The following is an 11,321-nucleotide window of genomic DNA, read 5'->3' as shown; positions in this document are numbered from 1 at the left end:
GATCAGAGTAATTTTGATAGGTGGATAAGGGCTTTGAAAATAGACCAAACATATGAAGCTCTCAGAGAAATTATGCTTTTGGAGGAGTTTAAAAATTCAATTCCTGATGTAGTGAGAACTCATGTGGAAGAGCAGAAGGTTAAAACTATGAGGTTAGCAGCAGAAATGGGAGATGATTATGAATTAGTTCATAAATCAAAGCTTGGTTTCCGGCATCAGTTTCAGCCTGTGAGGGATAGAAACTGGGGACATGAGAAATACTCAAGTGGTAAAGGTAAAGGTGATCTGATGGGAGATAATAAGGAGAGTGTACCTCAGACTAAAAAATAAATCCAGGAGGATGGAAAAGAAATGAAAAGTTTCAAATGTTTTCATTGTAATAAACTAGGCCATGTAAAGTCACAGTGTTGGTGGTTGAAGAAAAGCACTGGGAAGGCTGATGTGGTAAAACAGGATAAGACAGTGGGGTTTGTTAAAGTGGTAAAGGAAAGCCCAAGTGAAGTGACGGAGGTGCAAAAGATTGTACAGCCTGATGTGTCGTGTTGGGTGCTCTGCTACATAAACGAACCAACACGGTTGCGGATGTTACAACTCAGTTTTATTGCTAACAATAATAACATCTGTAAACCGGTTACTGTGGTTCGTTAATTACCCTCTAAACTGTGGACCTAGCCCTAACACTATCTTGGAGAAGCACTCAGCACATGGTGAATGTCTGAGTCGCTTGCTGTGAGCTCTGTGCCCTGAGCTGTCTCCTGCTGGAATGAGCGGGAAGTGTCGTGTTCCCCGTTTTATAGTGTGTATGCTCTTGCCTGTGATTGGCTGTGATGTTGTGTGTGTATTGGTTGGTCCGTTGATCTGTCCATCAGTGTGTATGTATGTTTGCACCATGATGTTTATCTGAATATCATGACATCCCCCTTTTTTACAAGAATATGTGACTGTGTGGTAATGAGAGTTTTAATGAGAGTTTGGCTCAAGATAAAATAGAGCTTCGTGTAAACTGGGATGTCAAGGCTTTGTAATCGCTACTGCTTTTGTACCAGACAAATTGCAGTAACGGCCTTGGGAATGGTTCCTAATTTTAAAGATAACTATAACTAAGCTGAAAGCAACAGAATGCCGTAACGTAGGCCTCCTCTAAGGGGGCTGTTCTCAGAAAAGAAACAGTGTCAAATATTGTATATAAACTACTGTTGGATGTATTAACTTTGGCTTTGTGCTGTACCTCCCCGAGATACAGTGGTGTAGCTCCGGCCGTGAATAAACGTACGTTAACGTGACTTGGTGTTCGATTGATCATTTCATCCGGACTGAAGGGAAACAAATTCTCAGTAATAAATATAGATGTGTACTGAGTGCAGCTGAATGTGTGTGTGCAATATCTACAACATGTACATGAGGCTAAATTACATACATAGGAAGGTGTCAGGTGCAACATAGCAACGAGGTTGTACCATAAACAAAACACGTGTAAACATTAAGCATCAAAACAAACTCCTGTAACAACAAAAAGAGAAACATATTAACATTGTGGCATAATACGTCAGTGAGTTCAATATTCAAACAGGTTCATAAGTCCAGTCTAGTAGGTGGGCGATGAATTCGGGTTGACCGCCTCAAGGGTGGGTCAGGATCCACCGGCTGAGGAATGGGCCTGGCCACAGGCGACAGAGGAATGGGCATGGTGGCAGGAAGTTCCACGAAGTTGACATCAGGAACAACAGGAGGGCGTCGCACCGATGTATGATCACGTAGCGAGCGCGGAAGCAGGTGAAGAGCCCGGCGATTGCGCCTGCGAATGGAGCCATCAGGCATGCAAACCAGCAACGAGCGGGAGCCACGCGTCGGAGAACTTCGGCAGTTGCCGACCAGCCACCCTCTGGTAGGTGGATGCGGACGTTGTCTCCAGGCACCAGGGCAGGAAGATCAGTTGCCCGAGTGTCATGTGCCACCTTCTGCTGAGCACGCTGCTGTCGCATCCTTTGCAGTACTGGAGCATAGTTGGGTGTAGGGACCAGAATGGATGGCACAGTGGTCCTGAGGGCACGATCCATCAACAGCTGGGCTGGTGAGAGGCCAGTGGCCAGTGGGGCCAAGTGATAGGCCAGCAGGGCTAAGCTGAAATCTGATCCGGCATCAGCAGCCTTGCAGAGGAGCTGCTTGACGATGAGAACGCCCTTTTTCGCCTTGCCATTTGACTGGGAATGCAGAGGGCTGGACGTCACGTGTGTTGGCAGCACAAAAAGACCATTCTTGGCTTGAAAAACAGGGCCCATTGTCCGACATGACAGTAATCAGAATGCCGTGGCGAGCGAGGTGTCTTTGCAGGCCCTGATGACAGGCGGACGATGTCAAATCGTGCTGCGTATGACCTCTGGATAATTCAAAAAGTAATCTATGATGATGACGTAGTCCTTGCCGAGCGCATGAAAAAGGTCCACACCCACCTTCGCCCAGGGGGACGTTACCAACTCATGGTGCTGAAGCGTCTCAGGGGGTTGCGCCGGCTGAAACCTTTGGCAGGTGGGGCAGTTGAGCACCATGTTGGCAATATCATCGCTGATGCTCGGCCAGTAGACAGCTTCTCGGGCCCTCCATCTGCACTTCTCAACCCCCAGGTGGTCTTCGTGTAGTTGGTCGAGGACCAGCTTGTGCATGCTGTGTGGAATCACAATCCGGTCCAGCTTTAGGAGGACACCGTCAATGACGGCCAAGTCGTCCCGGACATTGTAGAATTGTGGGCACTGTCCTTTGAGCCACCCTCCCGTCATGTGGCGCATCACAGGTTGTAGACGGGGGTCAGCCGCAGTCTCCTGCCGAATACGGGCCAGACTTGAATCATCAGCTGGCAGATTTGCCGACGTGAAGGCCACTTGCGCTTCGACCTGACAGACGAACCCCTGCGAGTCGGGTGGTGTGCTCACTGCTCTGGATAGGGCATCCGCAATGATGAGGTCCTTTCCTGGGGTGTAGACCAGTTGGAAGTCGTACCTCCGGAGCTTGAGTAGGATGCATTGGAGGCGAGGGGTCATCTCGTTCAGGTCCTTATGTATGATGCTGACAAGGGGGCAATGGTCGGTTTCCACGGTGAACTGGGGGAGACCATACACGTAGTCATGGAACTTGTCTATGCCCTTTAACAAACCCAGGCACTCCTTCTCGATCTGCGCCTAGCGCTGTTCTGTGGGGGTCATGGCCCGCGAGGCATAGGCGACCGGGGCCCATGATGCAGTGTCATCCCGTTGCAGAAGGCCTAATGCCGGACTGGCTGGCATCCATCGAAATCTTCGTATCACTAGAGGTGTCGAAGAACGCCAATACCAGGGCTGTGGTGAACTTAATTTTGAGCTCCTCCCATTCCTTCTGGTGTGCGGGCAGCCACTGGAACTCCGTGGACTTCTTTACTAAGTGGCGAAGAGCCGTTGTGTGGGAGGCAAGGTTGGGAATGAACTTCCCCAGGAAGTTGACCATGCCTAGAAAGCGTAGCACTGCTTTCTTGTCTGCCGGCTGCAGCATGGCTGTAATGGCGCTCACCTTTTCTGCATCCGGACGCACTCCTGACTGGGATATGTGGCCCCCCAGAAACTTTAGCTCAGTTTGGCCGAAAGAACACTTGGCTCGGTTGAGGCGCAGGCCGTGTTCCCGTATCCGAGCAAAGACACGCTGGAGACGTCTGATGTGCTCCTGTGGTGTGGTGGACCAGATGATGACGTCGTCAACATAGACGCACATCCCTTCGATGCCCTCCATCATCTGTTCCATGATTCTGTGAAATACCTTGGATGCCGAGGATGATGCCAAACGACATTCTGTTATAGCAGTACCTGCCGAAAGGAGTGTTGAAGGTGCACAGCTTCCTGCTGGACTGATCCAGTTGGATCTGCCAAAAACCCTTCGAGGCATCAAGCTTTGTGAAGATTTTAGCCCGGGCCATTTCGCTCGTGATCTCTTCCCGTTTGGGTATGGGGTAGTGTTCCCTCATGATGTTGTTGTTCAGGTCTTTCGGGTCGATGCAGATCCGGAGTTCGCCAGAGGGCTTTTTAACACACACCATGGAGCTGACCCATGGCGTGGGCTCCGTGACCTGGGATAGCACCCCTTGGTCCTGGAGATCCTGCAGCTGCTGCTTGAGGCAGTCTTTGAGTGGTGCTGGGACCCTGCGAGGTGCGTGAATGACCGGGTGGCATCTAGTTTGAGCCATATTCTGTAGGTATAGGGCAGTGTGCCCATGCCCTCGAATGCCTCCTGGTTGTGGGTGAGGAGCGAGTGGAGCTGTGCCCTATATTCTGATTCTGCATCCGGGAAGTCTGATGTGCCTTCTGGAGACAGAGCGTGTACCCACTGAACGAGGTGGAGAACCTTGCATGTCTGTGCGCCTAGCAGGGAGTCCTTCGATGATCCAACTATCTTGAAGGAGAGTGTGGCCTTGTATGTATTGTGTGTCACCTGGAGCTGGCAGGATCCCATGGCCGGGATAACGTATCCGTTGTAGTCGACCATCTTGCAACGGGAGGGCTGAATTGGTGGTCTGACCTTCAAGTCGTAGAAGGCTGACCATGCTATTAGGTTGGCGGAGGCACCAGTGTCCAAACGGAATGTTATTGGTGATCGATTGACCGTTAGGGTGGCACACCATTCATCATCCAGATTGACACTGTTCACTGGCATCGGCTGGTGGATCCTGCTTGGAGACATCCGGTTCCTGTCAATCACCGCAACACGGAAGGCTTCCCGGTCGTCTGTATCACCAGTTTGTATATCGTCCAGGTATGACTCGCAGTACGGAAGCTGAATGGTCCGCACGTCCCTGCAAGGCTGTCGGAATTGGGGAGCGTTGGCAGGTTGAGCTGCTCGACATCTGCAGTAAGTGTTGGCTGCTCGAAGAGCTCCGGCTCAGAGTTGATGAGCTGGAGTCTGAGCTTCAAACACTGAGGCACATCCGGGAGGGGGAGACTTACCTGGACACTGTGTTTCAGGAGGCAGTCACACCTGTCAGAGTAAGTAGTTTAAATCCTGCTAGTGGCCAGGGACAGCAGGGTGTGACTGCAAGTCAGGCAGGTAAAGGGAACCAGCAGTCAGGAACTCAGGAGCCTCAGCCCTTGACTCTGTCCAACAGGTATGAGGCACTTGCTCCCTGTGTGGATGGCGAACAGGGCTGCAGGAAGGATGAGTCAGCTGACCAAGGCACCATGGTTCAGCAGGCCATTCAAGGGGAGGGAGTAAATAGGCAAGTTGTAGTTGTAGGGGATTCTATTATCAGGGGGATAGATAGTATCCTTTGTGAGCAGGATGAAGAGTCCCGCATGGTATGTTGCCTGCCGGTGCTAGGGTGCGGGACATCTCTGACCGGCTTGAAAGGATACTGGAGAGGGAGGGGGAGGATCCAGTTGTTGTGGTCCATGTCGGTACCAACAATATAGGCAAGTCTAGGAAAGAGGACCTGTTTAGAGATTATAAAGACAAAGGTTCAAATTAAAAAACAGGTCCTCAAGGGTCATAATCTCCGGATTACTGCCCGAGCCACGTGCAAATTGGCATAGGGAGGCAAGAATAAGGGAAGTTAACACGTGGCTGAAAGTGTGGTATGGGAATGAGGGGTTCCTTTTCATGGGACACTGGCATCAGTTTTGGGACAGGGGGGACCTATACCGTTGGGATGGTCTCCACCTGAACCGAGCTGGGACCAGTGTTCTGGCGAAAAGAGTAAATAGGGTGGTCAATAGGACTTTAAACTAAAGATTGGGGGGGAAGGGAAAGTCAGGGAACCAAGAGGTGAAGTAATCAGTGGGAAGCGTAGCTGCTTAGGAATACAAAAAAACACGAAAAGACAGAACTCAGGAGAGGTTACAACAGTCCCCATCCCACAAAATATGACACAGTGTATGGAAAGGCTCAGTAAACCAAGGTCCACCACACGAAGAAAACAAAAAGGGACGGTCAATAGAGAATTAAAGATGCTATATTTAAATGCGCGCAGTGTACGGAACAAGGTAGATGAGCTTGTGGCCCAGATTGTGACTGGCAGGTATGATGTTGTAGGCATCACAGAGACATGGTTGCAGGGGGTTCCGGACTGGCATTTAAACATCCAGGGATTCACAACCTATCGAAAAGACAGAGAGGTGGGCAGAGGGGGCCGGGTTGCCTTGTTAATTAGGAATGAAATTAAATCAATAGAACTAAACGACATAGGGTCAGATGATGTGGAGTCTGTGTGGGTAGAGTTGAGGAACCACAAAGGCAAAAAAACCATAATGGGAGTTATGTACAGGCCTCCTAACAGTGGTCAGGACCAGGGGCACAAGATGCACCACGAAATAGAAAGTGCATGTCAGAAAGGCAAGTTCACAGTGATCATGAGGGACTTTAATATGCAGGTGGACTGGGTAAATAATACTGCCAGTGGACCCAAGGAAAGGGAATCCATTGAATGTTTACAGGAGGGCTTTTTGGAACAGCTTGTGATGGAGCCCACGAGGGAACAGGCCATTCTGGACTTAGTGTTATGTAATGAGCCAGACTTGATTAAAGATCTTAAAGTAAGGGAGCACTTAGGAGGCAGTGATCATAATATGGTCGAATTCAATCTCCAATTTGAAAGAAAGAAGGTAGAATCAGATGTAAAGGTGTTACAGTTAAATAAAGGTAACTACAGGGGCATGAGGGAGGAACTGACGAAAATCGACTGGGAGCAGACCCTAGTGGGAAAGACAGTAGAACAGCAATAGCAGGAGTTTCTGGGAGTAATTGAGGACACAGTACAGAGGTTCATCCCCAAAAAAAGAAAGGTTATCAGAGGGGGGATTAGGCAGCCATGGCTGACAAAAGAAGTTAGGGAATGCATCAAAGCAAAAGAGAAAGCCTTTTATGTGGCAAAGAGTAGTGGGAAGTCAGAAGATTGGGAAGGCTACAAAAACAAACAGAGGATAACAAAGAGAGAGATAAGGAAAGAGAGGATCAAATTTGAAGGTAGGCTAGCCAGTAACATTAGGAATGATAGTAAAAGTTTCTTTAAATACATTAAAAACAAACGGGAGGCAAAAGTTGACATTGGGCCGCTCCAAAATGACGCTGGTAATTTTGTGATGGGAGACAAGGAAATAGCCGAGGAACTGAATAAGTACTTTGCGTCAGTCTTCACAGTAGAAGACATGAGTAATATCCCTACAATTCCGGAGAGTCAGGGGACAGAGTTGAATATGGTGGCCATCACAAAGGAGAAAGTGCTAGAGAAACTAAGAGGTCTAAAAATTGATAAATCTCCGGGCCCAGATGGGCTACATCCTAGAGTCCTAAAGGAGATAGCTGAAGAAAGAGTGGAGGCGTTGGTGATGATGTTTCAACAGTCACTGGAGTCAGGGAAAGTACCAGAGGATTGGAAAATCGCTGTTGTAACCCCACTGTTCAAGAAGGGAACAAGGAAAAAGATGGAAAATTATAGGCCAATTAGCCTAACCTCGGTTGTTGGCAAGATTCTAGAATCCATTGTTAAGGATGAGATTTCTAAATTCTTGGAAGTGCAGGGTCGGATTAGGACAAGTCAGCATGGATTTAGTAAGGGGAGGTCGTGCCTGACAAACCTGTTAGAGTTCTTTGAAGAGATGACAAATAGGTTAGACCAAGGAGAGCCAATGGATGTTATCTATCTTGACTTCCAAAAGGCCTTTGATAAGGTGCCTCACGGGAGACTGCTGAGTAAAATAAGGGCCCATGGTATTCGAGGCAAGGTACTAACATGGATTGACGATTGGCTGTCAGGCAGAAGGCAGAGAGTTGGGATAAAAGGTTCTTTTTCGGAATGGCAACCGGTGACGAGTGGTGTCCCGCAGGGTTCAGTGTTGGGGCCACAGCTGTTCTCTTTATATATTAACGATCTAGATGACGGGACTGAGGGCATTCTGGCTAAGTTTGCCGATGATACGAAGATAGGTGGAGGGGCAGGTAGTATGGAGGAGGTGGGGAGGCTGCAGAAAGATTTAGACAGTTTAGGAGAGTGGTCCAAGAAATGGCTGATGAAATTCAACGTGGGCAAGTGTGAGGTCTTGCACTTTGGAAAAAAGAATAGAGGCGTGGACTATTTTCTAAACGGTGACAAAATTCATAATGCTGAAGTGCAAAGGGACTTGGGAGTCCTAGTCCAGGATTCTCTAAAGGTAAACTTGCAGGTTGAGTCCGTAATTAAGAAAGCAAATGCAATGTTGTCATTCATCTCAAGAAGCTTGGAATATAAAAGCAGGGATGTACTTCTGAAGCTTTATAAAGCATTAGTTAGGCCCCATTTAAAATACTGTGAGCAATTTTGGGCCCCACACCTCAGGAAGGACATACTGGCACTGGAGCGGGTCCAGCGGAGATTCACACGGATGATCCCAGGAATGGTAGGCCTAACATATGATGATCGTCTGAGGATCCTGGGATTATATTCATTGGAGTTTAGGAGGTTGAGGGGAGATCTAATAGAAACTTACAAGATAATGAATGGCTTAGATAGGGTGGATGTAGGGAAGTTGTTTCCATTAGCAGGGGAGACTAGGACCCGGGGACACAGCCTTAGAATAAAAGGGAGTCACTTTAGAACAGAGATGAGGAGAAATTTCTTCAGCCAGAGAGTGGTGGGTCTGTGGAATTCATTGCCACAGAGGGCGGTGGAGGCCGGGACGTTGAGTGTCTTTAAGACAGAAGTTGATAAATTCTTGATTTCTCGAGGAATTAAGGGCTATGGAGAGAGAGCGGGTAAATGGAGTTGAAATCAGCCATGATTGAATGGTGGAGTGGACTCGATGGGCCGAATGGCCTTACTTCCACTCCTATGTCTTATGGTCTTATGGTCTTATGGACAGCAGGCAGCGTAGTGGCCCATCTTGCCACAGCGGAGGCATTGTCGGTTCTTTGCCGGACATTGCCGCTTTAAATGTGCGGATCCACAGTTGCTGCACGTCGTAACGTCATGGCGTTCATTGCACCATCGCACATGCGCAGTTCGGTCCTGCGTAGAGGGCTCCTGCGCGTCATGTCCCTCTGCGTCGACGTCTCTTTTGCCGCGTACAAGCGCGGGAGGCCGCGGAAAGCACGTGAAATGATCGCATTCGTCCGGGCCGCAGGCCGGGAGGAACTCGATCGCCTGAACCCGCTCGGCCTCGTAGGACCCCTGCCTTGCCGATTCAGCCGCGTAGGACCCCTGCCGTGCCGATTCGGCCGCCTGGAATTGGGAGCCGCGGCTGGTCGCGTTTTCATGGAGGACGCAGGCTTCGATGGCGGTGGCTAGGGTGAGGCTTTTCATTTTGAGGAGCTGCTGGCATAGGGTGCCCGAGGTGACCCCAAAAACAATCTGGTCCCGAATCATGGAATCGGAGGTGGCCTCGTAAACACAGGACTGCGCAAGGATACGGAGGTGTGTCAGGAAAGATTGAAAAGGCTCATCCTTACCCTGCAGGCGCTGCTGGAAGAGGTACCTCTCGAAACTCTCATTTACCTCGACGCTGAAGTGTTGCTCGAGTTTGAGAAGGACCGTCTTGTACTTCGTCTTGTCCTCACCTTCCACGAACACCAGGGATTTGTAGATCTGGATGGCTTGTTGCCCTGCCGTGGAGAGGAGGAGGGCGATTTTCCTGGTGTTCGAAGCATTCTCCCTTTCTCTGGCTTCTAGGAAGCGCTGTTTAAACAGTTTCCAGTTGAGGCCGAGGTTTCCAGTGATTTGGAGCAGCTGTGGCGGGCTGATGATGTCCATGGCGCAGGATGGCGCATTCCTTAAGATGCGGAGGTAGGTCTCACAGTAACTGGGTTTCACTCCTGGTACCATGTCGTGTTGGGTGCTCTGCTACATAGACAAACCAACATGGTTGCGGATGGTACAACTCAGTTTTATTACTAACAATAATAACATCTGTAAACCGGTTACTGTGGTTCGTTCATTACCCTCTAACCTGTGGACCTAGCCCTAACACTATCTTGGAGAAGCACTCAGCACATGGTGAATGTCTGAGTCGCTTGCTGTGAGCTCTGTGCCCTGAGCTGTCTCCTGCTGGAATGAGCGGGAAGTGTCGTGTTCCCCGTTTTATAGTGTGTATGCTCTTGCCTGTGATTGGCTGTGATGTTGTCTGTGTATTGATTGGTCCATTGATCTGTCCATCAGTGTGTATGTATGTTTGCACCATGATGTTTATCTGAATATCATGACATGATCAAGAGGTGATTGATAAGAAGGTGCCAGATCTCTTTAAAGAATTTGCTTGTGTGGGTAAAGTTTACTCATGTGTATCAGGAGGAGCAGGTAAAGAAGTCACAATTTTAAGAGACACGGGAGCTAGTCAATCTTTAATGGTAAGAGATGAGGAGTTATGTAGTTTGGGAAGAATATTGCCAGAAAAGGTGGTAATATGTGGAATTCAGGGTGAGAGGAGTACTGTTCCTTTACATAAGGTAAGGTTGGAAAGTCCAGTGAAGAGTGGTGAAGTGGTAGTAGGAGTAATGAAAAACTATCTTGTCCAGGAATACAGTTTATATTGGGTAATGATATAGCTGGATCACAGGTGGGAGTGATGTCTACTGTGGTGGATAAGACAGTGGAAAATCAGACAACTGAAGTGTTGAAGGACGAATATCCTGGGATTTTTCCAGATTGTGTAGTAACAAGGTTGCAAAGTCACAGGTTAAGACAAGAGGAGAAATGAAAGAGTGAAGATGAAGTTGAAGTGCAATTGTCAGAAACGATTTTTGATCAGATGGTTGAAAAAGAACAAGAACAGGTGGAGGATGAGGCAGATATTTTTAGTTCAGGAAAATTGGCGGAGTTACAACAAAAAGATATAGAAATAAAACGGATGTATCAGAAAGCATACACGAAAGAGGAATCTGAGTGCATACCAGAGTGTTATTACCTTAAAAGTGATGTCTTGATGAGAAAATTGAGACCTTTACATATGCAGGCGGATGAAAAGTGGGCAGAAGTTCATCAAGTAGGTTTGCCGGTAGGGTATAGAAAGGAGGTATTGCGAATTGCACAGGAGATACCAGTGGGAGGTCATTTGGGAATAAGGAAAACTCAAGCTAAAATCCAGAAATATTTTTATTGGCCTGGACTACATAAAGATGTAGTTAAATTTTGTCAATCATGTCACACATGTCAAGTGATAGGGAAACCTCAAGCAGTGATAAAACCAGCGCCCTTAATACCCATTCCAGCATTTGAGGAACCTTTTACAAGGGTCCTAACTGATTGCATAGGACTGCTTCCTAAAACGAAAAGTGGGAATCAATATCTTTTGATGATAATGGATGTGTCTACTAGGTTTCCAGACGCCATTCCAGTACGTAATATT

Source organism: Scyliorhinus torazame, chromosome 1 (assembly GCF_047496885.1).
Source record: "Scyliorhinus torazame isolate Kashiwa2021f chromosome 1, sScyTor2.1, whole genome shotgun sequence".
Taxonomy (NCBI): Eukaryota; Metazoa; Chordata; class Chondrichthyes; order Carcharhiniformes; family Scyliorhinidae; genus Scyliorhinus; species Scyliorhinus torazame.
Note: the sequence above shows the minus strand (reverse complement) of the source record.